Below are 22,203 nucleotides of genomic sequence, written 5' to 3'. Positions count from 1 at the left end.
AAGAGACAGAATGCAAAGTTAGAAGTGTCGAAGGCCAAGAACTTAGGCAGTTTGATAGAGGTAGGAAAAAAGATAATTCAGAGAAAAAGAGAAGGTAGTCACAGAAAGGTCAGATACAGGAAGAAACCATATTAAGGAAGGGAGGGGCAACAAATTAGCAGAGAGGTCACTAAGGGGTCTCTCTTCAAGGATGGGGTCGCTGGATATCTCAGATAGGGTTTTTCTCTTAGGGTGGTAGAACAGAGGCCAATTTGTAAGAGGCTAACAAATGGATGTAGTGACTGTGGCCAGGTCCAAATTAGCTGTCATTTTCTCTACGTTATTACTTATCTGTAGGAGCTGTTAATTAGTCATCCAAAGCATCTTTATTTCTCAGAGTAAAGTACAGAAAACAGAAACCATTCTAGGTATTTCAAGCAGGAGGGGCTGCGGGGGCAGAAGTCACGAGGCTGCTGATCGAGTGTAGGTTTCAAGGCCAAACCATGGGTAGCATCCAGAGAACAGGCTGCTGCTGCTTTCACAATTACCAGGGCTGCTGCCTCAACCACCTCACCCCTTGAAGCAGAAGCTGGAGGTCTGCTGTCGAAACACCCACATCTGTTGACGCTCACTCATCAGCCGCTACAGCCATGGAGAATGGCCTCTGCCTCCTGTCTGCCTCCCATATCTCTGGCAAGGGCAGCTCTCTGGCTAAACCAAGCTCTCATGTAGAGCTTGAGTTCCAAGGCAGTCTCGGAAGGCTTTTAGCTTTCCAACTGTTCCAGATAGAAAGGGAATAAAATGGAGGTTGGGGGCCCTCCTCCAAATGGGTGCCATGGCCTCCCACGTGGCCGGCAGGGGTGAGGGCCTCTGCCTTGTTACTGTTCCTCTGGGTGGAGGCTGGGTTGGGCCGGGGCAGGTGCTGCAACACAAATGCACTGCTCCAGGAAGCCTTTCCTGTCTCTCTCCTCCAACTGCAGAATGTTGTTCTCCAGCTCCCTCCTTTGCAATTTCATAGCTCTTTTCTTAAATATGCTATGTATTACATTAGGCCTGAGTTTATTGTTAATTAGATATGTGTTGTTGCTCTTCTCCCCAGATGACTCATTTCTCAAAATACATAGACTCAGAATAGAGTTTAGTCACAGAAAGTGTTCTATTATCATTATTGTTATTGTCTCCATTTATCTCTTTCCTAAATCCTAGCCGTTCTCACAGAATGGCTCACAGTGCTTGATCTCTGCTTGCTACATTGAGTGGACCCTCAATGCTCCATCTTACTAGGTGGTAATTCCTCCTAAGGCCGCCCTCCCCCTACCACCCCAATTGTCTTAGTCCGTTCAGGCTGCTGTCACAAAATACCATAGATTGGGTAGCTTATAAACAACAGAGATTTATTTTTCATAGTTCTGGAGGCTGGAAGTCCATGATTAGGGTGCCAGCATGGTCAGGAACTGGTGAGGACTCACTTCTGGATTGCAGACTGCCATCTTCTCACTGCCTCTTCATGTGGCAGAAAGAGGACGAGAGATTTCTTTGGGGGCTCTTTCATAAGGGCACCAATGTCATCCCTGAGGGCTCTGCCCTCATGACTTCATTAGCTCCCCAAGCCCACCTCCTAATAGCATCACACTGGGGATTAGGATTTCAGCATATCAATTCTGGGGGGACACACTCAGTCTGTTGCACCAGTACACACATACACAACACCCTCAACCGCACACACACACGGTGACTTCCCTGGTATCATGCCTCCTATCCCCAGGTACATGGTTTTGGGAAAATAAAAGGGAGCATCCCTTTACAAAAAAGTGGGGACATCTGTTGTAATAAAATAATATGTTTAATTTTCCCTGGGTGGCCAGAGAGTTCTCAGTCCACACTGACTCCAAGGAGTAACTAACTCTAAGTCAGCAGGTGGGGGGGTTGGCTCACTGAGTAGGATTTGCACCCCCTGCTGCTGTTGCCTTACTCTGTGTTTTGGGGAATGCTGAAGATGAATGAGAGATTTATTGAGATCAACCTCCACTCCCTTGTTCCATGCAAGACCTGGATTTGGTTGCAAGTATTTCCTAAATGAGTTTATGGCTGAGTTGCTGTAACACATTTTTATCAAACTGAATATTTTATACTGAAACCTATATGAATACCATGAATATTATAATATATTATACTCTGAAGGTTCAGTCTAATGACACAAGCATCTTTTTTTTTTTTTAACTTCATGAATGACGGACTACGTCAGGCTTCCACATGGTGAGGAGGCGAAGAGAGAGGCCACTTGGGAACAGCATCGGTTTTTCTATTGGGTGGTTCCCTGTGATAATGGGTTTTGGTGCCAGGATTTTGCACAGCTGCCCTTACTAAGGAAGCAGATGAGGTTTTGCTCACTTGAAGTGCCTCAAAGGTATTTTCTTAGTATAATAGGATACAATAATAATAACTGAACAGCTGAATTTGGAGGTAAAGTCAAGACAATATGGTTATCATCTTTCTGTCTGAGGCATCTGATTTGCTGGCGTTTACGTTTCTTGCCAGCTGGAGGTGGGCATCTACTGTTTTTGAGGGCCCTTGACATCTCCTCCTTCAAATAAGAATCAACAAATCTAGTCCAAAGGGGACACGATGGGGCAGGGCTGTGTTATGTACAGGGTTTTGCCCTTGGGAAGGAGATTGTCTCCCTGAGCAGGGAAGGAAGCTCCATGGCTTCCCCAACAGCAGGCAGTAAGGAGGACCAGTTAGGTCCCTGGGATTCCCCAGCCAGGCAGCCCACTTTCTTTACCTCTTTTCTTTTCTTTTCTTTGGCAAGACCCCTCTATTTGTCCTCTTAGTACAATGCAAATACCCAAGAGAGAGTCACACGGTCTCTCCAACCATTCTTGTTTCCGCCTCAGTTTGGAAGTTCCTCCAGGGCCTTTCTGTAGCAGGCATTCATCCCCTTGGCTGAAAAGGAGTTCCCTGGGAGCCGTGTGGCATCAGCACCAGGGACACTAAGGAGTGTGTAAGACGAACAAGGGGTCTTTGAGAACACAGTCCCATGGCAACCCGCCGGGAGGTCCCTGCTCAGAGCCAGCCTGCCTGGCAGAACTCACTTACTTAGCATTGCCTTGAATTATTCATCAGCTCTTGCAGAGGAACAAAATGCAGAGTCATTTTGTCTCCTCCAGAACTGACTGTCCTACTCTTTGACCTCAGGAAATCTTAAAATTCACCGCGGGCATCCTGAATTCTCCAACGCACTTTGGACAGGGACAGGAAAGCACCTGATCGTCTTCCCCTTCGAGGTAAGGTTGAGTCCTGCTGAGCGGATATCTCCGGCTACTGGGGCCTTTGGGCTGTGCTTTGCTCCTCTTCTCGCTGTTCATTGGGACAGGCTGTATCTCAGGCCTCCCACTGGATGGCCCTGATATCTTGACAGGTACTGGAGGTTGGAACACATTTCCCATTTTGACCCTGGGGCCATGCTTAGCCTCTGAGGCTTCCCTTCCTACAAGCTCCACACTCCTGGGCCCGGGCAACGCTTCTTCACATAACATGGGAAACACAGAAGGGACTTTCTCCCCATTGCCCCTGAACGTAAGCCAGCACCATCCCCACCACCTTTACTTTCAATCCAAGCCCTTGAATTCTACTTCTCCAAAGAAATGTGATCCACCAGGCAGAAGCTCTGATTTCCTCCCTCTGCCTCTAAACTTACCCCTGATACCCACTGTCTTCATACCTTTCTCTGTCTCCCTTTTTGACTGAAAGAAATCTTTTCTCTTAAAACATTGCTGTCTCTAGCTATGCCCTGGAATATCTCCTTTTGCCTGAAAACCCTTCTCCTTCACTCATGCCCTGCTCGCTTCTGTTCAATCCTCTTCCAGAGAGGCAGTTTGGCATGCTAATTGGGGCGCTAGTGGCCTGAGAGTGAGTGCTAGTGCTGCCACCTGCCAGATGTGTGACCTGGGGCAGTTGCAGAGTGCCTTCAGCAATGTAGTAGATATTAGTAACCTCTGGTGATCCGAGGTAGAGCAGTCCTTGGCAACCTCTAACAAGCCTATGTTACCATGACAGCAAGTCTGAGGTCAAATTCTGCTAAAAGTACAAATATTTATTGGCAAGCAGGCACCAAACTACCACAAATCTGTTATTGCAAACTTGGTTTCTGCTTGCTCTGTCCTCAAGCACTCTGACAAGCACCTTGCACATAGATGGAACAATACTCTGACAACAGGACCAGTGTATTAGTCTATTTTCGCACTGCTGTAAAGAACTACCTGAGACTGGGTAACTTATAAATAAAAGAGGTTTAATTGACTCACAGTTCCAAATGGCTGGGGAGCCCTCAGGAAACTTACAATCGTGGCGGAAGGCAAAGGGGAAGCAAGGCACTGAAGTCTTACATGGCGGCGAGAGAGAGAGAGAGAGAGAGTGAAAAGGGAAGTGCCTTGCTTTTAAACCTTCAGATCTCATGAGAACTGTATTATGAGAACAGCAAGGGGAAGGCCACCCCCATGATCTAATGACTTCCCACCAGGCTCCTTCTCTGACACGTGGGGATTACGATTGGAAATAAGATTTGGATGGGGACAGAGCCAAACCATATCAACCAGCCAGGCAAGACTGGGGAGAAGGGGCCTGGGGGACATGGCCACCTTTGGGGTATAGATTCCTGATGTTAACTACCTACCCCAAGGGCTAAAGTTATACATACAAATGTCGCACTGAAGTTTATGTTGAATTTATTTATTTATTTATTTTGAGATGGAGTCTTGCTCTGTCACCCAGGCTGCAGTGCAGTGGCATGATCTGGCTCACTGCAACCTCCACCTCCCAGGTTCAAGTGATTCTCCTGCCTCAGCCTCCCAAGTAGCTGGGATTACAGGTGCCCACCACCGCGCCTGGCTAATTTTTGTGTTTTTGGTAGAGATGGTGGATTCACCATGTTGGCCTGTCTAGTCTTGAACTCCTGACCTTAGGTGATCCACCCACCTCGGCCTCCCAAAGTGCTGGGATTACAGGCGTGCGCCACCGTGCCCAGCCTACATTGAAATATTTTAAAGTAAATTATCATACAAACAGTATAGCAGTAAATGACTTAAACTTTCTGTGCCTCTGTTTCTTCATTCTGTAAAATGGCAATAATAATGATGTCTACCCTACAGAAATGTTAGGAGAATTAAATGAGTTAGTTAATACATATAAAACATTTGAAATTGAGCTTGGCACATAGTAATTACACACTCAGTACCTTCGTTGTTATTTTCTTTCTCTAACTCACTTATTCCCAGCAATCCACAGAATTCTTCCTTAGACCTCACGTATCTTTACATCCTCTTTGCTGCCAAATTTCTTCAAAGCCTAAGCTTCACTCTATGCCTCTATTCAATCAATTTGACACCAATTTTCCACTTGATTGTACATTTTTATCATAATACCTTATTTAATTCATCAAACATTGCTAAGTTAACAAATACACTGGGCATCCTGTGCTAGGTGCTGAGGATTTCAAGAGATCTATTGGTGAATGTAACTCTTTAAAGAGCTTATGGTAGAGTTAGAGAAAAGAATGCACAACTAAATTCCTTGAAGACCGGGGCCTCAACTTAAAATGTGATTATAGGGAGTGGAGTGGAAGGGGTCAAAATGTAAATATAAAGTACAAGCAGGACTTTTTATTTCTCACATATGGAAAAGACTCACTATGCTTAGCACAGCAGACACCACATGTTAACATTTCTAAGAGTTACGAAGTTCTAAAAATAGGGGGAATAGAAGAATACAGACTTTCCCCAATTCAAGGGTGTTTTATGTTTGACATAGATACTTTCACATATCTTAGGATCCAAAGAAAAGCAAAATCTAATTAAAGGACCATTTTGAGCAGAAATTGAAATTTTGCTTGAGCAGCAAAAGAATGAGTTATTGTCACCTGAATGTAAAGGCCACGGCTGAGGGGCACCACTTTTAAGTGTTCTCAAGATTGAGGCAGCAAATAAGAATCTAATAAAGATCTAGGCCAATATATTTGATTGCTGTGCAACTTCCAATAAGTTGAGAAAGCAATGCAAAAAAAAAAAGTGATACCCAGAAATTGACAACATGACCCAGATTATTCCCCAGCTAAGTCTTATTTCAGAAAGAGGTAGAACTGGATATAGAAATGTTTAAGAATATCAACTCAACAGTATTAATACTTTTGTGTTAGGAATCTGTGCACATTTGGTATTTTAGGCATGTGAGTTATAAATAGGTCAGTCTTGACATTTCAATTAAAATGTTAATTAACTAATTTAGACTTTTAATTTTAAGTGAAAATATTACTAAGTTTTACCTAATATTGAAAAGTAAAAAAAAAAAAAAGCAAACAACTAAAAACTTAAGCTTAACCATACTTACAAGATGGTGACTCGTTAACTTTTAAGATATTATTTCAGTAATCAGGATAATCAGATAATTTTGTTAAATCAGGCAATTGAATTCTTTAAAAAGGAAATAAAATATATTAAATTTGTACATGCAGCTTAAAATGTTTAAAGGCATTTAACTGAATTTATAAGTGATACAGAATATTAATTTAAGGACTTCAAAGGTAATTTTAAAATTTGCTAGGCTTGCAGATCTTGTTCTATTTATAGGTAGAACTTAAAACCTCACAATTAGAAGCTTCAGTTTCACATGTGTAATTTGATAAATTGAATCTTTTTCTAAAAAAAAAAAAAGGCCAGGCACGGTGGCTCACGCCTGTAATCCCAGCACTTTGGGAGGCCAAGGTGGGCGGATCACGAGGTCAGGAGATCGAAACCATCCTGGCTAACACAGTGAAACCCCATCTCCACTAAAAATACAAAAAATTAGCCGGACGTCATGGCGGGCACCTGTAGTCCCAGCTACTCGGGAGGCTGAGGCAGGAGAATGGTGTGAACCAGGGAGGCGGAGCTTGCAGTGAGCTGAGATCGCTCCACTGCACTCCAGCCTGGGCGACAGAGCAAGACTCCGTCTCAAAAAAAAAAAAAAAAAAAAAAAAAAAAAAAAAAAAAACATGGTCTCATTCTGTGGCCCAGGCTGGAGTGCAGTGGTGTATTCACAGCTCACTACAGCCTTCACCTCCTGGGCTCAAGTGATCCTCCCATCTCAACCTCCTGAGTAGCTCGGACTACAAGTGAGTGCCACTTTGCCCAGCTAATATTTGCATTTTTTTTGTAGAGACAGGGTTTCTCCACGTTGTCCAGGCTGGTCTGGAACTCCTGGGCTCACGCAATCCTCTTGCCTCAGCCTCTCAAAGTGCTGGGATTACACTTCAGAGCCTAAACTTCACTCTATGTCTCTACTCAATCAATTCTACACCAATTTTCCACTTGATTGTACATATCCATCATAATTTCTTATTTAATTCCTCCATACATGGCTGATAAATTGAATATTAAATAAATGAAAACCATCAAAAGCCCTATCCCCCTGAATGATTTCTCCCCCAAAAAAACTGCCCTTAAAGCAGTTAAAGCAGTTAAACAACTATTTTATTATCCTACTGTGGAATACCTAGGCTTTGCCATCCAAGTCTTTATATCATTTTGAGTATAACTCTCATTTCTCTGACAAGACCATAACCTCATTTGGGGCCATAAATGTGCCACCTATTTCTGTTTTATCCCCCAGAGGACATATATACAGTAGATGCTTCTTTTTCAACTGCTGTGTGGCTTTGGGCAGGTCACATTATCCCTCCAGCCTCTGGCATCTGAAATGGAGGGCATGGGCCATGCTGGTAGAGAGAAGGACCCATGTCTATCTTGTGGCTGCTGTATTTCTGGGGCCCACACCTGTCTGAGGCACATGGCAGGTACTATACATACATCATTGAATGAATGGACAAATGTTCTAGATACTTCTAAGACTTCTTTTATGTGTACCCCAACTGTTATGTCCCTCAACGTCTAGAAAGACTGCAGGAGCCATCCATTAACAGAAAGAAGGGAATCTTACCCATGACAGATTAGATTACGACTGGAATCCAGGAGATGAGGCACATTTTTCCTTGACAGTTCCCATGTGGTCACCTTGCAGCCCAAAGTGATTCTCCTGCTGGCTTCCATCAGATCTGCTCCTGTCCCAGAGGGTCCTGCTCCTGCCTTTGTTCAGGGAAACCTAACATTCTTCAGAGTGCAGCACGGTAGGCATGAACATTAATGGCATCCCATTAATTAAAGTTGAAGCTAACCTGGGCGGTGTGGTGTGGTACAGAGTTTTCTTTCTGACTCTGCCTCAAATTCTGTGCTATTTTGAGCAATTTCTAGCCTCTTTTTAGAAGCTTATTCTGGAACATAAGACCTGTGGCAGCAGTTCTTAAACTTTTTGTTCTCAGGACTCTTTTATACATTTAAAAATTACTGAAAACAGCCAAAAAGATTCTGTGATATCTACTGAGTTATGTCTATTGATATTTACTGTAGTAGACATTAGAACTGAGACAGCTTTAAAACGGAAGAACATACAAGCACAGCTTCTGTTTGCCATCAGAGCGAAGATGTCACCATATATCATAGAGCCTCTGAAAATCCCATGATCCACTTGAGGGAGAGTGGTCATGAAAAAACATCTTAGTATCATGGTGGAAATGGCTTCCACCTTGCTGACTTCAGACTCCACCTTGAGGACCCCCGATCTAAAGGGCTGTGGTGCAGTGATACCTGCCCATCACGAAGGCGACCTTAGGTTTCATTAAGAAAAAGGAAGACTGAAGAGGTTATTGTTTTAACTCCAAGATGCAGAAGCCACCTCACATTCTCACATATTTCCTTTGGCCTTCAGAGCCATGGGGACCACAGGGCTGTGGCTGCCTAAGAACTCCCTTCATTTCCATGTGTCCTGTTTGTTGTTGCCAACAGGGTGTGTCAGTGGGTCTGACTCTCTCCCCCAACTGCCTCATTCCTGCCAATCCAGACCCCAAGTCAACACTCAGGGACACAGCCTGACTTTATGAGAACTGGGAATGCCATGGAAATAACTTCTGGAGCAGTTGGAAAACTGACATAGGATGGGACTGGCTTTTTTCTTCAACCCAGAAAACCCAGTACACCTTCTGCCAAGTCAGCATTTGCTGGCAAAAGTCCTACGCGAGCGGCCAGACTCTGGGGAGCCATGGGAGATGAGATGGCAATGGATGGAGCAGGCAGCACTGGCAGAGGGTTGATGAGGGCAAGGAGAGGGCTGGGCAGGCACCACCAACAGGGATAGTTAGAGGCCCATCTGTGCCTGGGAGGCTGAGGCATGGAGAAACCTGAATTTGGTGCTCAGAGTCTCCTAGGGCTCTAGACAGTGAAGGACGAGAAGGTCATCCATGTGTCTTATCCATTCCATCATGCAGTTTTATAACACTACATGTTTTCATCTGTCTGGCAGCTTTGCCAAGATTTTAGCACTCCAGGGCGTCTGATTAGCTGCCCCCTGCCATATCCCACTCCACCAGCTCTTTCTCCTGTAGGGTGTTGACCACTCCAGGATGAACTGCACAGTAATGAACTGCACAGTACTATACAGAGTCAAGGACATACCACTGGAATCCATTGGGATGCCAGTTTGAGCAAATACTATGCAGAATGAAGTGTCTGCACTGGAGGTTCATCTGCTTCATATTCTCTTAGAAAGCCAGACAAGATCCCCTCACCACAAGGCAGAGGCACCCCAGAGAGGCTAGGGGTAAGGGCCCTGCCCCTGGGCAAAATTCCAGAGTTGGCAGTCCCTCCTCCCCCACCCTGTTCCCTTTCCACATTCATCTCCTTCTTCCTAGGGCAGAACTGGACACGATGCTTTGTTCTGAGACCTCCTAACATTTTTGGAAAAATTATGTATCCCCATCACACATTTTTTAATTAACATATAAAATTTTTATTGCAGGTTTAAATAATTAAAGAGGATATAATTTCTGGCACATTGACTTTTAAAACTGTTAAATCATTCAATTAAATGTATTAAATACCCACCTTCTTGTATTCAAAAAGCACATGAATAAGCTCTTTTGTAACAGTCAGAAATTTTCCATCCTTTATTTTTTTCTCCTTGAACTCATAGTTCTACCTTACGTTACCCACAGAATTTTATTAGTATAAGATGCTTTTAAACTTGACAATCTCTTATTGAGCACCACATCATAATTCTTGGCAGCAAAATAAGTTCATAAGTTAAAATTTAACATATTTAATTTTTTCTAGATTGAATATTTATTATTATTAATACAAAATTAGTTGAAATTTTCTGTCACCAGAAGACTATGCTTGTTAATAAATATTCTGCATTGATTTATCATTACAATTTATATTAGCACATACTTGGATAAAATAAAGCCATTATAATATAACATTTTAAAATAACCATTAAACATACAGAGGAAATTAGTCTTTAAATAAAAAGATACATTGGTGTATCGTGAATGAATGTTGCTTATTGCTAGAATAAGATTATATTTTGTGGAAATTATTAGCAAAAAAAGAGGAGCCATTGTGCCACTAAATCTACTGAAAAGTTGAAGCAAACAGGAGACTTGTATCCAAATTAAAAATAAACATGAATTTAGAGTACACAGTCTTTTGGCAAAAGTTGAAAGAAATGGTTCACCCGTGAGTTTCAGTAAATGTTTAAGAAAATATGTCCGTCTAGTTTGCTCTAATTTGAAACTATAATGTTAATCTTTCACCTCCTCCTACTTAAAATCAATGCAAAATATGTATGTGAGACACAGGCATCGATATTTCAGGCTGACCCTCTCTGGCACCATCCAGGGCTTTCCTCTGGGGGACAGTACACCCTGGTGAGATTTGGCATGCATGACAGGTAGACTTTCCTTTTAAAAAGTGCCACTGAGGCCATTGCACAAAAGGAATCAAGTATGAGAACTAGCATGACAGCCAAGGGGTGTCCAAACATGATCAGTTTTGAGAAAGAGTATATATGGAAACTAGGATTTGGAATGTAATTCTCTTAAAATTACCCATGCCCATGTGCCCCTTGAGACTTAGTAATCCCTACCAGTGGGCTGCTCTGGGGCACCCTCTGTCAATCATCAGTTCTTTGACTGCACTTATCCCAGTGTCCATTTCCTTCAAGCCAAAGATCTAGGGTCCCCATTTCAACAACCCCACTACAGCAGTCTTCCTCTCTCCCCACCCTCAATCTTCCAGGCACAACTCTCATTCTCGGGACTTCAGACCTTGGTTTCTGATTTGTCACACAACGACCTGAGTCCATCCAAATATATCATTTGCAACTGAGAGGTAGGCAGTTTCTAAAGGCTTTGCCTCTTATTGGTGAAGTAGTTGGGGACACGCCTATGCTCTTACCCACTGTGTCCTTTCTGCCTTTTTTCCCATGTACCCCAGTCTCCAGTATCTCAAGGTTGCTATACACAATAAGCTGCAATATACACAAATAAGGCAGCAACCAGAAAAGTACCCCAAATATAACTTCAGTTTGCTGGGTAATTAATCTGGGTCCATAGCTCAGAAGCACCTTTAAAGCCCAGTTTCTGGAAGGAGAGATGGAGGAGGAGGAACAGAGTTTCCCAAGTGTGGTCATGACAAAAGTACAGAATTGGAGGGTGCTAGATTGTCCAGATGAGCAGCTCAGGTTCTAGAACCAAGGGATCCTGCTGGTATTCACCTCTACCCCCACTACACTCCCTTCCCATTGTTCCTGCCACATCAGAATTCCCAGAGTGAAGAAGAAAGAACTAGATATGGAAAAGGGAAAGAAGAAGGTGGTAATTCCACAGTCTTCAGCTATACTTCCAACGACAAAGGGAGAAGGAAAGGACTGACCTTAGACACTATCTCTAGGCAAAACAAGATTTCCTTGGCATTCTCTCACCTTCTTTTCCCAATTTCTCATCCCATCTCCCCACATGGCTTCTTCCCTACTCCCTTCCCTGGCTGCCAGTAGAGGTATTTTTAGGTCCGGGGGCCTCCCCTAGTGGCAACCAGGGAAGAGGAACGCCCAAGCACCTGGGTTTCCTGTGGTTACCTTGACTCCGGAATTCAGGGGTTCCTCCTTCTTCAAGCCTCAGCCTGACAATTCAAGAAACGCCAAGAACTTTCTGGAAGTGAAGCAAGCTGACCCATTTGATCTGGAATGAGTGATCTGTTGAATAATTCTGTAGCTATAAAAGAATGTATTCATTTATAATTGTATCAAGTTGTAGTTTATAGCCTGCTTAATAAGGCCATTAGCTATCTTACAGCATGTTGTGCCCAGCAGAATCTTTAATGACTTCTGCGGACTAACAAGACAGGTATTGAGTGTGATGTCGGTGTTATTATCCTCATTTTACTGAAGAGAAATAAGTAGTGGGCCCAAATTCCCACAGTCTATAGACCGAGAGATGACTCAGGGGCTAAAGTCAAGGTCTGCTTTGAGCCATTCTTAGTTTGCCTATTTGTGCTTGATCAACCTATGGCAAGGTTTTCCCTCTACCACTGGGGTTCTTCCATCTTCTAACAGTGAAAGGAATAATTAAAGGGTTATATGCTAGCATATATGTGTGTGTTTCTCACCTAGAAAACTAAAACCATCTTGAGAGCAGAATCCTGGTCTGGCCTGATTCATCTTTGGGTCCCCCATATTATCTGACACCACATGAGCTGGCATTGTGCCTTGTAGGTAGCAGACACTTAATATATATTACATATTTGTGAAAAAATGAGTAAATACCCCTTTTTCCTGAAACAAATTATTGCATCTTGATTATCAAGCATCATTTCACAATTTTCCATATACGTAATGTGTTCTGTTTTCTTTTCTTTTCTTTTTTTTTTTTTTTGAGATGGAGTCCTGCTCTGTTGCCCAGGCTGGAGTGCAGTGGCGCAATCTCGGCTCACTGCAAGCTCCGCCTCCCAGGTTCGCGCCATTCTCCTGCCTCAGCCTCCCGAGTAGCTGGGACTACAGGTGCCTGCCACGACGCCGGCTAATTTTTTTGTATTTTTTAGTAGAGACGGGGTTTCACCGTGGTCTCGATCTCCTGACCTCGTGATCCGCCCGCCTCGGCCTCCCAAAGTGCTGGGATTACAAGCGTGAGCCACCGTGCCTGACCACATAATGTATTCTGATAGATAATTTCAAGTCACACACAGTGATTTTCAGAAATATATGATTTGGCAACTGTGGGTTATCTAAAAAGCAGATCTGTGGAAATTAAAACAAAACAACCAAATGAAAAGCATGTCATATTACTAAGTTCCAAGTGTTCTTATCCTAGTGCTGTATTGTCTGTTTACCAACTACAAGTCCACAAAAGCTGATGGTGTAAATAAACATCTGCTACCTTCTTGGGAAAATTACATTCACTGAACTTTAAAATCCTGGGTTCCTAACAAACAGAATATTTGCGAAGAGCTAGGGATGACTAAATTGAGATAAGAGAATACAGAAAGCTAGACTGGTAGGTGATGGTGGCCACTGAAAAATGAAAGGTACTATGTCTGTTTGCAATGTATTTGTAATCTCTTGGGGTCAATTAAACTTACAGAAATGATATATAAGAAGACTCAGCTTGGTGTCTAGCTTCAAATGACTGTTTGGTCTGGTCCTGGTCAGGGAAGATTTGAGATCTGAGCTGGGCATTAAAAACTGTTTAAAATTTGGGGAGGAGGTGGAAGGTCTATCAGAGAGGGCTGAGGGTGAAGCAGCCAAGAATCTAGAATCAGGGAGAAGCTGACTTCGCGCAAGTGGTATTTTCCCGCCTCTGCACACCTGCCTCTCCTTGCCAGTCTAAGTCTTGCCTCTCTTCTCACATTTACTTCCTCTGCTGAACTGCACCACCTTTTCCTCCCATGCTGGTAATTTCTCAGCCTTAGTGGAAGGTGGAGATTAGCTGTCTGTGGCAGAGACTGCTGGTCAACATGATATCTGTTCTCCTTTTTCTTCTTGGAAATAAATTTAAGTGCTGGCCAATGAGATATAAACAGAAGTGGCATTCACCTTCTGGAAAATGTCCTTCAAGGGAAGTGGCTTATCATATTCCCACCCCATCTCCTTCCCGCTGACTGGAATGCAGATCATAAGGTAGAAGCTGTCACCTAGGATAACAGAGTGACGAGATTAATAAAGCACAAGTTGCTGACAATACAGAGTTCCTGGCAGCCCTGGGCTATCCCCAGAATTATTTTATGTGAGAAAGAAAAAAGAAAAAAGCCAGTGTTAATATTTGTATTGTTGGATTTTTTTTTTCATTTCTGTCATTTGCAGCTGGGCCTTTTATCTTTTACACTCTAGGGTTAGAGCTAACTTTACACAAGGAAAATTAGTTTTTCTAAATTAACAAAAGGATAAATGATTGTAGTATTTATAAATTTTAAAAATGCACATAGAAGTCAGGAGATGACATTGTGTCTGCTAAAATTCTTTAAAAAAAGAAAGAAAAGTGATAAAACTCTATGGTGCTAAGGCTTCAGGGAAACAGGTAGGTTAAAGTGGACTTTAACAGGTAGATTAAAGGGTTGAGAGTTGGTATAAGTCTTCTAGAAAACACTGGCCACTTAAGTCACTTGCCTTAAATATGTTACCCAGTGATCTAATTCTTGAAAGATTGGAAAATACATTGTAATCAATGACTTAAAAATAAAAATGTATAAAGATGATCATAGCAGTTATTTAAACAGCAGAAAACCAAAACTGCCTAAATGTAGTACTATAGGGGAATGGTAAATGATTGTATGTTAAATTGATGGAGAACCATCCAGCCATTTCAAATAATATATGATAAATACCATGCAATAATTTGCAAACATACTTGTAAAATAATGTTAAATTAAAAAAAAAATCCAGGATGCTAAATATATGTTGAGATGGTAGCTGTCAAATTTTGGCTGTTGACTCAACCTTGTTCCTTTCATCTCATTTTACCCATCCACACAGCATCCAGGGAGAACTGAGTGTCCCAGATGTGTTCATTGCAAATTCCTGGCCTCTCCCTATATTGCTACCTTTGCAGAAAGGTTCCCTTCTTCTTTATTTGAACCTTACTTATTCTTGAATTTTGGGTTTTGTGTTTTACAAAGTGATTCCCAATGGAACATCTCAGCTAGACAAAAAGGCTTTTAAGAATCATCAGGTGTTCCACAGCAGCCAGACAGGCCCAAAGCAGTGAGAGACCACTCACGAAAAGAATTATGGACGTGGATTTGGAGCATGTGGTGGACTTCAGTGAAAATAATAGAAGACCTATATTTTAAAGAGAATTTTACTGGGGGATGGTGGGGGGTGCAGTGGAGAACTTAGCCAGATCGGAGTAAAAGGCTCTGAGATTTCACAAATTGAAAAATGACTTTGCGTCCCACAATTTTTTTGAGTGAAGAGTAGGCTCAGAAGGCTATTTAGCTGCCAACACAGGCTATTTCTATGGAAAAAGAAGGCTGTCTCGGGAGGAAAGGCCCAGAACCCAGGTGGAGGAGCCCAGAGTAATGGAGAACAATGGACTGGGAGCTACTCCCCTAGAGCAGAGTGGATCCTGCTGTCCGAATAGGGGGACCTGGCAACGTGTGCCCAGCAGGATTATGAATTGGAATTGGTGACTGCTGTATGTCTTCTTTTAATTCCCCTTTTTAAGGGATGTATTTACTGCCATTGTCCTATCCCTGTCTCACTATTGTTTGTTGAGTGTGTGCAGAGCATATAACTTATCTCTTTAATTTACAGGTCTCTGGATCCAGGAAAGTCACAGCCAAGGAAATGCATGTCAGAAGCCTAACCCTCATTTGGACTTGACAGAAATCACAGGATCCTAGACTTTGCCATAATTGAATGCAATTCATGGGGGTCCTGGCGGGAATCAGTACATTTTTGCATGTGAAAGGACTGTGAATAATTGGAATTACAGGAAAGGCAATTGTCTACTTTTGTAGTAATGGCCACCAGTGATTCATGCCCTCAGTCTGCAAGTAGCTCCTTCCCACGTTGACTCTGGACTTGGCCATGTGAATGACTATGGCTGCCAATGGGACATCAGCACATGCAATGCATGCAGAGGCCTGGAGAAACACTCGCTCCCTAGGGCTTGCCCTCTCTTGCTGCTTCCATGGAGCCCTCTCATCACTACATGAATGAGCCCAGGTTGACTGATCAGAGGATGGGAGACTATGTGGAGAAGAGCCCCAACTGTCCCAGCCAGCCCAGCTGAGGGTCTCAAAGATGTCACTGAGTTCCATCCAGCCCAACTGGCTCAGACTAGAGGAAATACTAGTTATTCCACAGGATCATTTGATTGTGTTAAACCATTAAGTTTTGAGGTGGTTTTTTAAGGCGAAGAAAGTTAACCAATATGGAAAGGCTCAAATATAGATAAATCCGGCAGCAGATGGAAGACAGGAGAGGTGACATTGAGGTAGCAAAATCTCTGGAGCCAGTTGTGTGGGCAGTTTCCTAAGAAAACCTAAAGCAGTTCACAGAGGGTGACCCTACTATGGCCGATGGAGAGCCACAAAAAAGAAAATGCCAGAAGTCAAGTTCAATGGGAAAATTGAAGATGGAAACTGAAGCATGAATAGTAAGTTTGGAAGTCTGTGGGATTAAGAAGAGACCAAGTGGTGGGAGAAATGAATGGATTAGACCAAGCGATTCAGAAATAAAGCTTTGGGCAAGAGGAAGTCATAGGTCCTCCTTTTATGAAGCAACTAATAATGCCTATACCCTACTGTACAGCAATTAAATCTGAATCTCTGAGAGTAGGGTCTAGGTATTTTTTAAGCATTGAAAAAAAGCTTTGAAAGAGTATTTAAAAGCTTCCCAGGTGACTGGATTATGGAGTAGGAGAAGACTCTGGAAGAGATGATGCAATCCCTAGAGCAAGACCCATCAGGTTTCTGAGAAATGAGTAAATACAGAATCTCTCGGAATCTCCTCATTTTCATATATTTTGTGATTGATCTAAACAGCTATTAACCTCAAAGATCAGTGTTAGGACTTGATGACTAATGGCTATTTCTGAGTCAAAAATGAAATAGCACTTATTTTCATAATGTAATAAAATTCAAGTGCACATTAACTCAAATCGATCCCATGAATCAGCGAATATGATCATTTGAACAGAGCCTGAAGTTATCTATGGAAATACATTTTGCGTAAGTTATCACACAAGATTTCAAGATTTTGGTAGAAAGGCTTAAACTAACAAAAAAGAAATATCTTAAATGAGGAAGCCAGACTGATAACTGAGACAATAAAGAGTAGTGGGGAGCTATGACAAATCAGATTTAGGGAGGAGGCTTTGTGGCAGTCAAAAGAAAAGAATTGAAGGCCAATTTAGCCCATAGGCTGCCAGTTTATGGAACTCTGAGTCATAATAGAAACCATTATAATAGAGAAGTAAACATAAGTATAGAATTACAATAAATGAGGGGTCAGGAAAGGATTTGAAGAAGGAATGAACATGGAAGTATTTTAAAGGCTGAGCAGTTATTTTGACATCTTTAAATTTTAAAAACTTTTCATTTGGAAAGGATTTTATTGACAAACATGCTTCAAAAATTGTACAAAGGCTTTCTCCATATTCTTCACCAAGATTCTCCAAATGTTGACATCTATCAGGACTATGTACAATGATTAAGATCGGGAATTTTTCTCTGATATAATACTATTATCTAATCTATAGACCTTATTTAAATATCATCAGCTATCCTAATGATCTTTTTTTCTGGCTCAGAACCTAATCCAGGATCAGACTTTGCATTTGGTTGTTATGTTTCCTTTAATCTGGAAGAGGTTTGTGTGTGTGTGTTATTGGTAACCTTAGTATTTTCAAAGAATTTTGGTCAGTTATTTCACGAAATGGCACTGAAGTTGGGTTTGTCTTATGTTTGCTCACAATTTAAATTTGGGTTATATATTTTTGGAATAAATATTACACAGTGATGCTGTATCCATCTTAGTGCATCGTAATCAGACATATGATGCCAATTTGGACCATTATAGGTCATGAAAATTTTGATCACTAAATTAACATGGAGCCTGCCATGTTTCCCTACTATAATGTCACTATTGTTTCCTTTGTAATTAATATGAAACTTATGAAGTGAAAGCTAACCAATGCAGGAAGGCTCAAATAGGGATAAAGCCAGCAGATAGAAGATGAGGGAGGTGACATATTTTGACATATGTAAATATCTCGTTAGTCATCATAGTTTTGTTCACTAATTTTAAAATTTATTGGTGAATCTTGCCTAAAGCAATTAGGGTAGTATTTGCCAAATGGCGATTTTCTAACTCCATTATTTCTTTTATATTTATTAGTTGGAATTCTACTGTACTTCTTCTTCTCTCCCATTTATTTGTTTGTTAATATCAGTGTAGTCTCGTGCATTCTTATTTTATTCCTTGGATTATAATCCATTACTAGCATTATTTTATTGCTCAAATTGTCCTAGATTTGACTGTTGGGAGTTTCTTCAAGTAGCCTCCTGTGTTTTTTTGACATATTCCCAATCTTTTTGTGGGTGTATTTTCTTATTTCTGGCATTATAAAGCAATTCATGCCCATCTTGTACTTACCCTGTCTCAGACCTAGAATCAGGCACTTTCTCCAAGAGACCTAGTAACTTTTATTGGTAAATGGTATTAAGAAACCAAGATCTGGGCAATTGGTATGTTAATTGGTATTGGGTGTCATTACTTCTAAGCTCTCTCTGCAGACAGAAATAGGAAATACATGTGGGAACACACATGCATATATCTGTGTCTATTTCTGTATGTATCTATAAATTAAAAGCCATGAGTTCATGCTGATACCTCCAACTCTAATTCAACACTACAGAGTTCATTCTAGCTTCCCACCTTTATTTGTAACTCCTTTCTCTGACTGTCAGAAACGCAGCCCTAATATTTTAATAATACATTATTTGCTAAATCCTTGGATACATAGAAGTGGTTTAGAAAGTCCACTCATCTTTCCATACATTCGTTTTCAAAAATGTCCATATCTAAATAAAACATTCTCACTCCGTCTCCTAAAAATACACAACCAAAGTATTATCCAGTTACAGCATCTGTCTCCAAGTCCAGGACTTCTGGATGATATGAAATCTTACTTCATTTTGGATGTAGTTCTTTGCAGTTAGACAAAACTATGGCTATAGCAAATTTACCAATCACCCACACATTCAATACACAATAAAGAAAAGAACAAGAATGACTTCAATAAAAAATGTCAATTACAAAGAGAATTGAGAAAACACACACGCACATGTGCACATGCGCGCACACACACACACACAAACACACACACTGGACATTAGTACATACAAGACGTAATCCCCCAGGATGGGTATGTGACTTGGGATGAGAACATGACTTAAACAATCCAATCAGTCAGGGTGAATCTTGAGCTTCTGACTTAGAGATGCTGACACTGAGGATATTCTTTCTTTCTTTCAGCATTATGGTCTGATAATGCTCTGACAGTGGGGGAGTATCTTAGTCAAGCAATCTGGCAGCCTCCGGTTTTCATCTCTGGGAGACTCTTCTCTGTTCATTGACCTCCATAGCCATATCTAGAGAAGTTTCCCTTCCCAGGGGCTGTATAACTTTAGCATCCCCTTTTCCTTTTCTGTGTGTGTAACTTTACAGAGCCTGAGATTGCCTTAGGGCTTAAGCAGACATGGACTGTGGTTGTCCAGGATTGGAATTTCTTTAGCAATATAGCTGATATAGTTGGGCTGTGTCCCCACCCAAATCTGATCTTGAATTGTAGTTCCCACAATCCCCATGTGTTATGGGAGGGACCAGGTGGAAATAATGAATAATGGGGGCAGTTCCCCCATCCTGTTGTGGTGATAGTGAGCTAGTTCTCACGAGTTCCGATGGTTTTATAAGGGGCTTCCCCCTTCGCTGGGCACTAATTTTTCTTCTCTCTGCTGCCATGTGAAGAAGGACATGTTTGCCTCCCCTTCTGCCAAGATTGTAAGTTTCCTGAGGCCTCTCCACCCATGAGGAACTGTGAGTCCATTAAAACTCTTTCCTTTGGCCGGGCGCGGTGGCTCACACCTGTAATCCCAGCACTTCAGGAGGCCGAGGCAGGTGGATCATGAGGTCAGGAGATCGAGACCATCCTGGCTAACACAGTGAAACCCCATCTCTACTAAAAATACCAAAACGTTAGCCAGACGTGGTAACGGGTGCCTGAAGTTCCAGCTACTTAGGAGGCTGAGGCAGGAGAGTGGTGTGAACCCAGGAGGCGGGGCTTGCAGTGAGCCAAGATTGTGCCACTGCACTCCAGCCTGGGTGACACAGCGAGACTCCATCTCAAAAAAACAAAAACAAAAACAAAAACAAAAACATAAAACTCTTTCCTTTATAAATCACCCAGTCTTGGGTATGTCTTCATAGCAGCGTGAAAACAGACTAATACAATAGCTTTTTACAAAACTTAATTATCATCAGTATATTTGACAATCACTTCCATGGGCTAGAAACCATAGACAGAAAGCCTGTCTCTGCTCATTCTATTTGAGTCAGCAATTTCCACTGTCTAAAAACAGGCCTCTGTTATATCATCATCACATCAGGCTTTAGTGTAATTGCCACTTTTATCTTGGCTCTTCTTCTGGAAGTTTCTGACAATAACTTGGAGTATAATGATTTGCTCCCTGCCGTCAGGTTCTGATATGGTTTGGATGTTTTGTTCCCTCCAGATTTCATGTTGAAATGCGATCCTTAATGTTGGAGGTGAAGCCTAGTAGCAGGTGTTTGGGTCATGGGGGTGGATTCCTCATGAATGGCTTGGTGCCTTCCTCATGGTAATGAGTGAGTTCTCACTCCGAGTTTATGGGAGATCTGGTTGTTTAAAAGAACGTGGCACTTTCCCCCACCCCCTGCTTGCTTCCTGTCTCACCATGTGAAACACTGGTTCCCCTTTGCCTTCTGCCATGACTGTGAGCTTCCTGACACCCTCACCAGAGGCAGATGCTGGCACCATGCTTCCTGTACAGCCTGCAGAAAATGTGAGCCAAAAGAAATGTGTTTTCTTTATAAATTACCCAGCCTCAGGTATTCCTTTATAGCAATGCAGAAGAGACTAATACAGGTTCTATCACAACTGTACTTGTTTGCTTTGTCAGATGGAGACTTTTTAGTAGGAAGTATTTGGGAGTAGCCTGAGGGGTTAGTGTTGTCTGTTGCACCCACCTTACCTCCTGTTTTTACATGTATGAACCTTAACTTGGAGTGGAGTATTTAGTCTTTGCAACACCACTAGATTCTAGTCATTTTGGATTGCAGTTCATACTCAGAGAGGGTCTTCCTAAGTAAGGCCATATTTTTTCCTTCTCTGCTTTTAGATAGGCCACTTCATCTTAAGATTGTCTCTTTATTATAAGACATTACTGTAATCCAAACTCCTGAATTTTTCCTACCATTTCCCCTGATACACCTTGCAGACATATGGCCTGAGTCTCTACAGGCTTTTCGCCTAGTTATCCCTGTTCAGACAAGTCTGTTTTAGAGTTTATATTTAATTGCATCCCACTCCTGGTACCAAATTCTGTATCAGTTAGAGAATTCTTTGGCTGCAAGAAACAGAAGATCTGGCTCAAATTGGCTTAAATGATAAGGAAATGTATTTGCTTTTATGAATTGAAGTTCAGAGATAAAGCAAGCTTAAGAGAAAGCCTACTTTTGAATGGAATTCATTTACCTGCACCTTTGTCATGTCAGCTTCATCCTTAAACTATTTTCATCGTGGTGGCAAAATGGCTCCAGAAGTTTTTGTTTTACATCCTCATCCTCTGGTTCTGAGAAGAAAGGCAGAACAACAACAACAAAAAACTTGAATGCCAACATTACACACCAGAATACCAGAGTCTTGAGATTTACCCTGATTAAACTATTTAGGTTACATGGCCACCCTAAACCAATGAGAAGTTGAATATCTTTGTTATGAGCCAACCAGACCCATTCCATAGGTAAAGTGTAGGAATGGTAGATACCTAATTGAAAACAAGGTACTATTAGAAAGGAAAATGTGTACTTTGGTTGTCAACTATCAGCATTCATTAATCAATGTTATCAGGCTTTTAAAATAGTTTTATATTATTTTCATTTAAAAAAATAACATTAATCTGTACCTGAAATTATTTTATTTATGTGTCTCTTTTTGAAGAATCTAAAGCTCCATGAGAACAGAAATTTGCCCTGTCTTATTCATTTCACTAGTAAGACAATGCCTGACATTCAATAAATATTTGCTTAGTGAATGCATGAATGAAT

The 22,203-nt window shown here is 41.7% G+C and overlaps 2 long non-coding RNA genes across 2 annotated transcripts in view; one reads left to right on the top strand and one right to left on the bottom strand.

The window, feature by feature from the left end:
* Positions 1-4,365, bottom strand: part of LOC129464693 (uncharacterized) — a 51,698-nt gene extending 47,333 nt beyond the window's left edge. The window contains exon 1 of the long non-coding RNA XR_008651671.2: positions 4,284-4,365. This is a non-coding gene — a long non-coding RNA (uncharacterized lncRNA). The remainder of the gene's footprint in view (positions 1-4,283) is intronic.
* LOC129464692 (uncharacterized) lies at positions 3,109-22,190 on the top strand. Its single transcript, XR_008651670.2, has 3 exons — positions 3,109-3,263; positions 8,029-8,134; positions 15,646-22,190. It is a non-coding gene; the product is annotated as an uncharacterized lncRNA (long non-coding RNA).
* Positions 22,191-22,203: the final 13 nt, after the last annotated feature.

Source organism: Symphalangus syndactylus, chromosome 16 (genome assembly GCF_028878055.3).
Source record: "Symphalangus syndactylus isolate Jambi chromosome 16, NHGRI_mSymSyn1-v2.1_pri, whole genome shotgun sequence".
Classification (NCBI taxonomy): Eukaryota; Metazoa; Chordata; class Mammalia; order Primates; family Hylobatidae; genus Symphalangus; species Symphalangus syndactylus.
The sequence above is the reverse complement of the archived record's forward strand: the minus strand, read 5'-3'. Positions and strand labels throughout refer to the sequence as shown.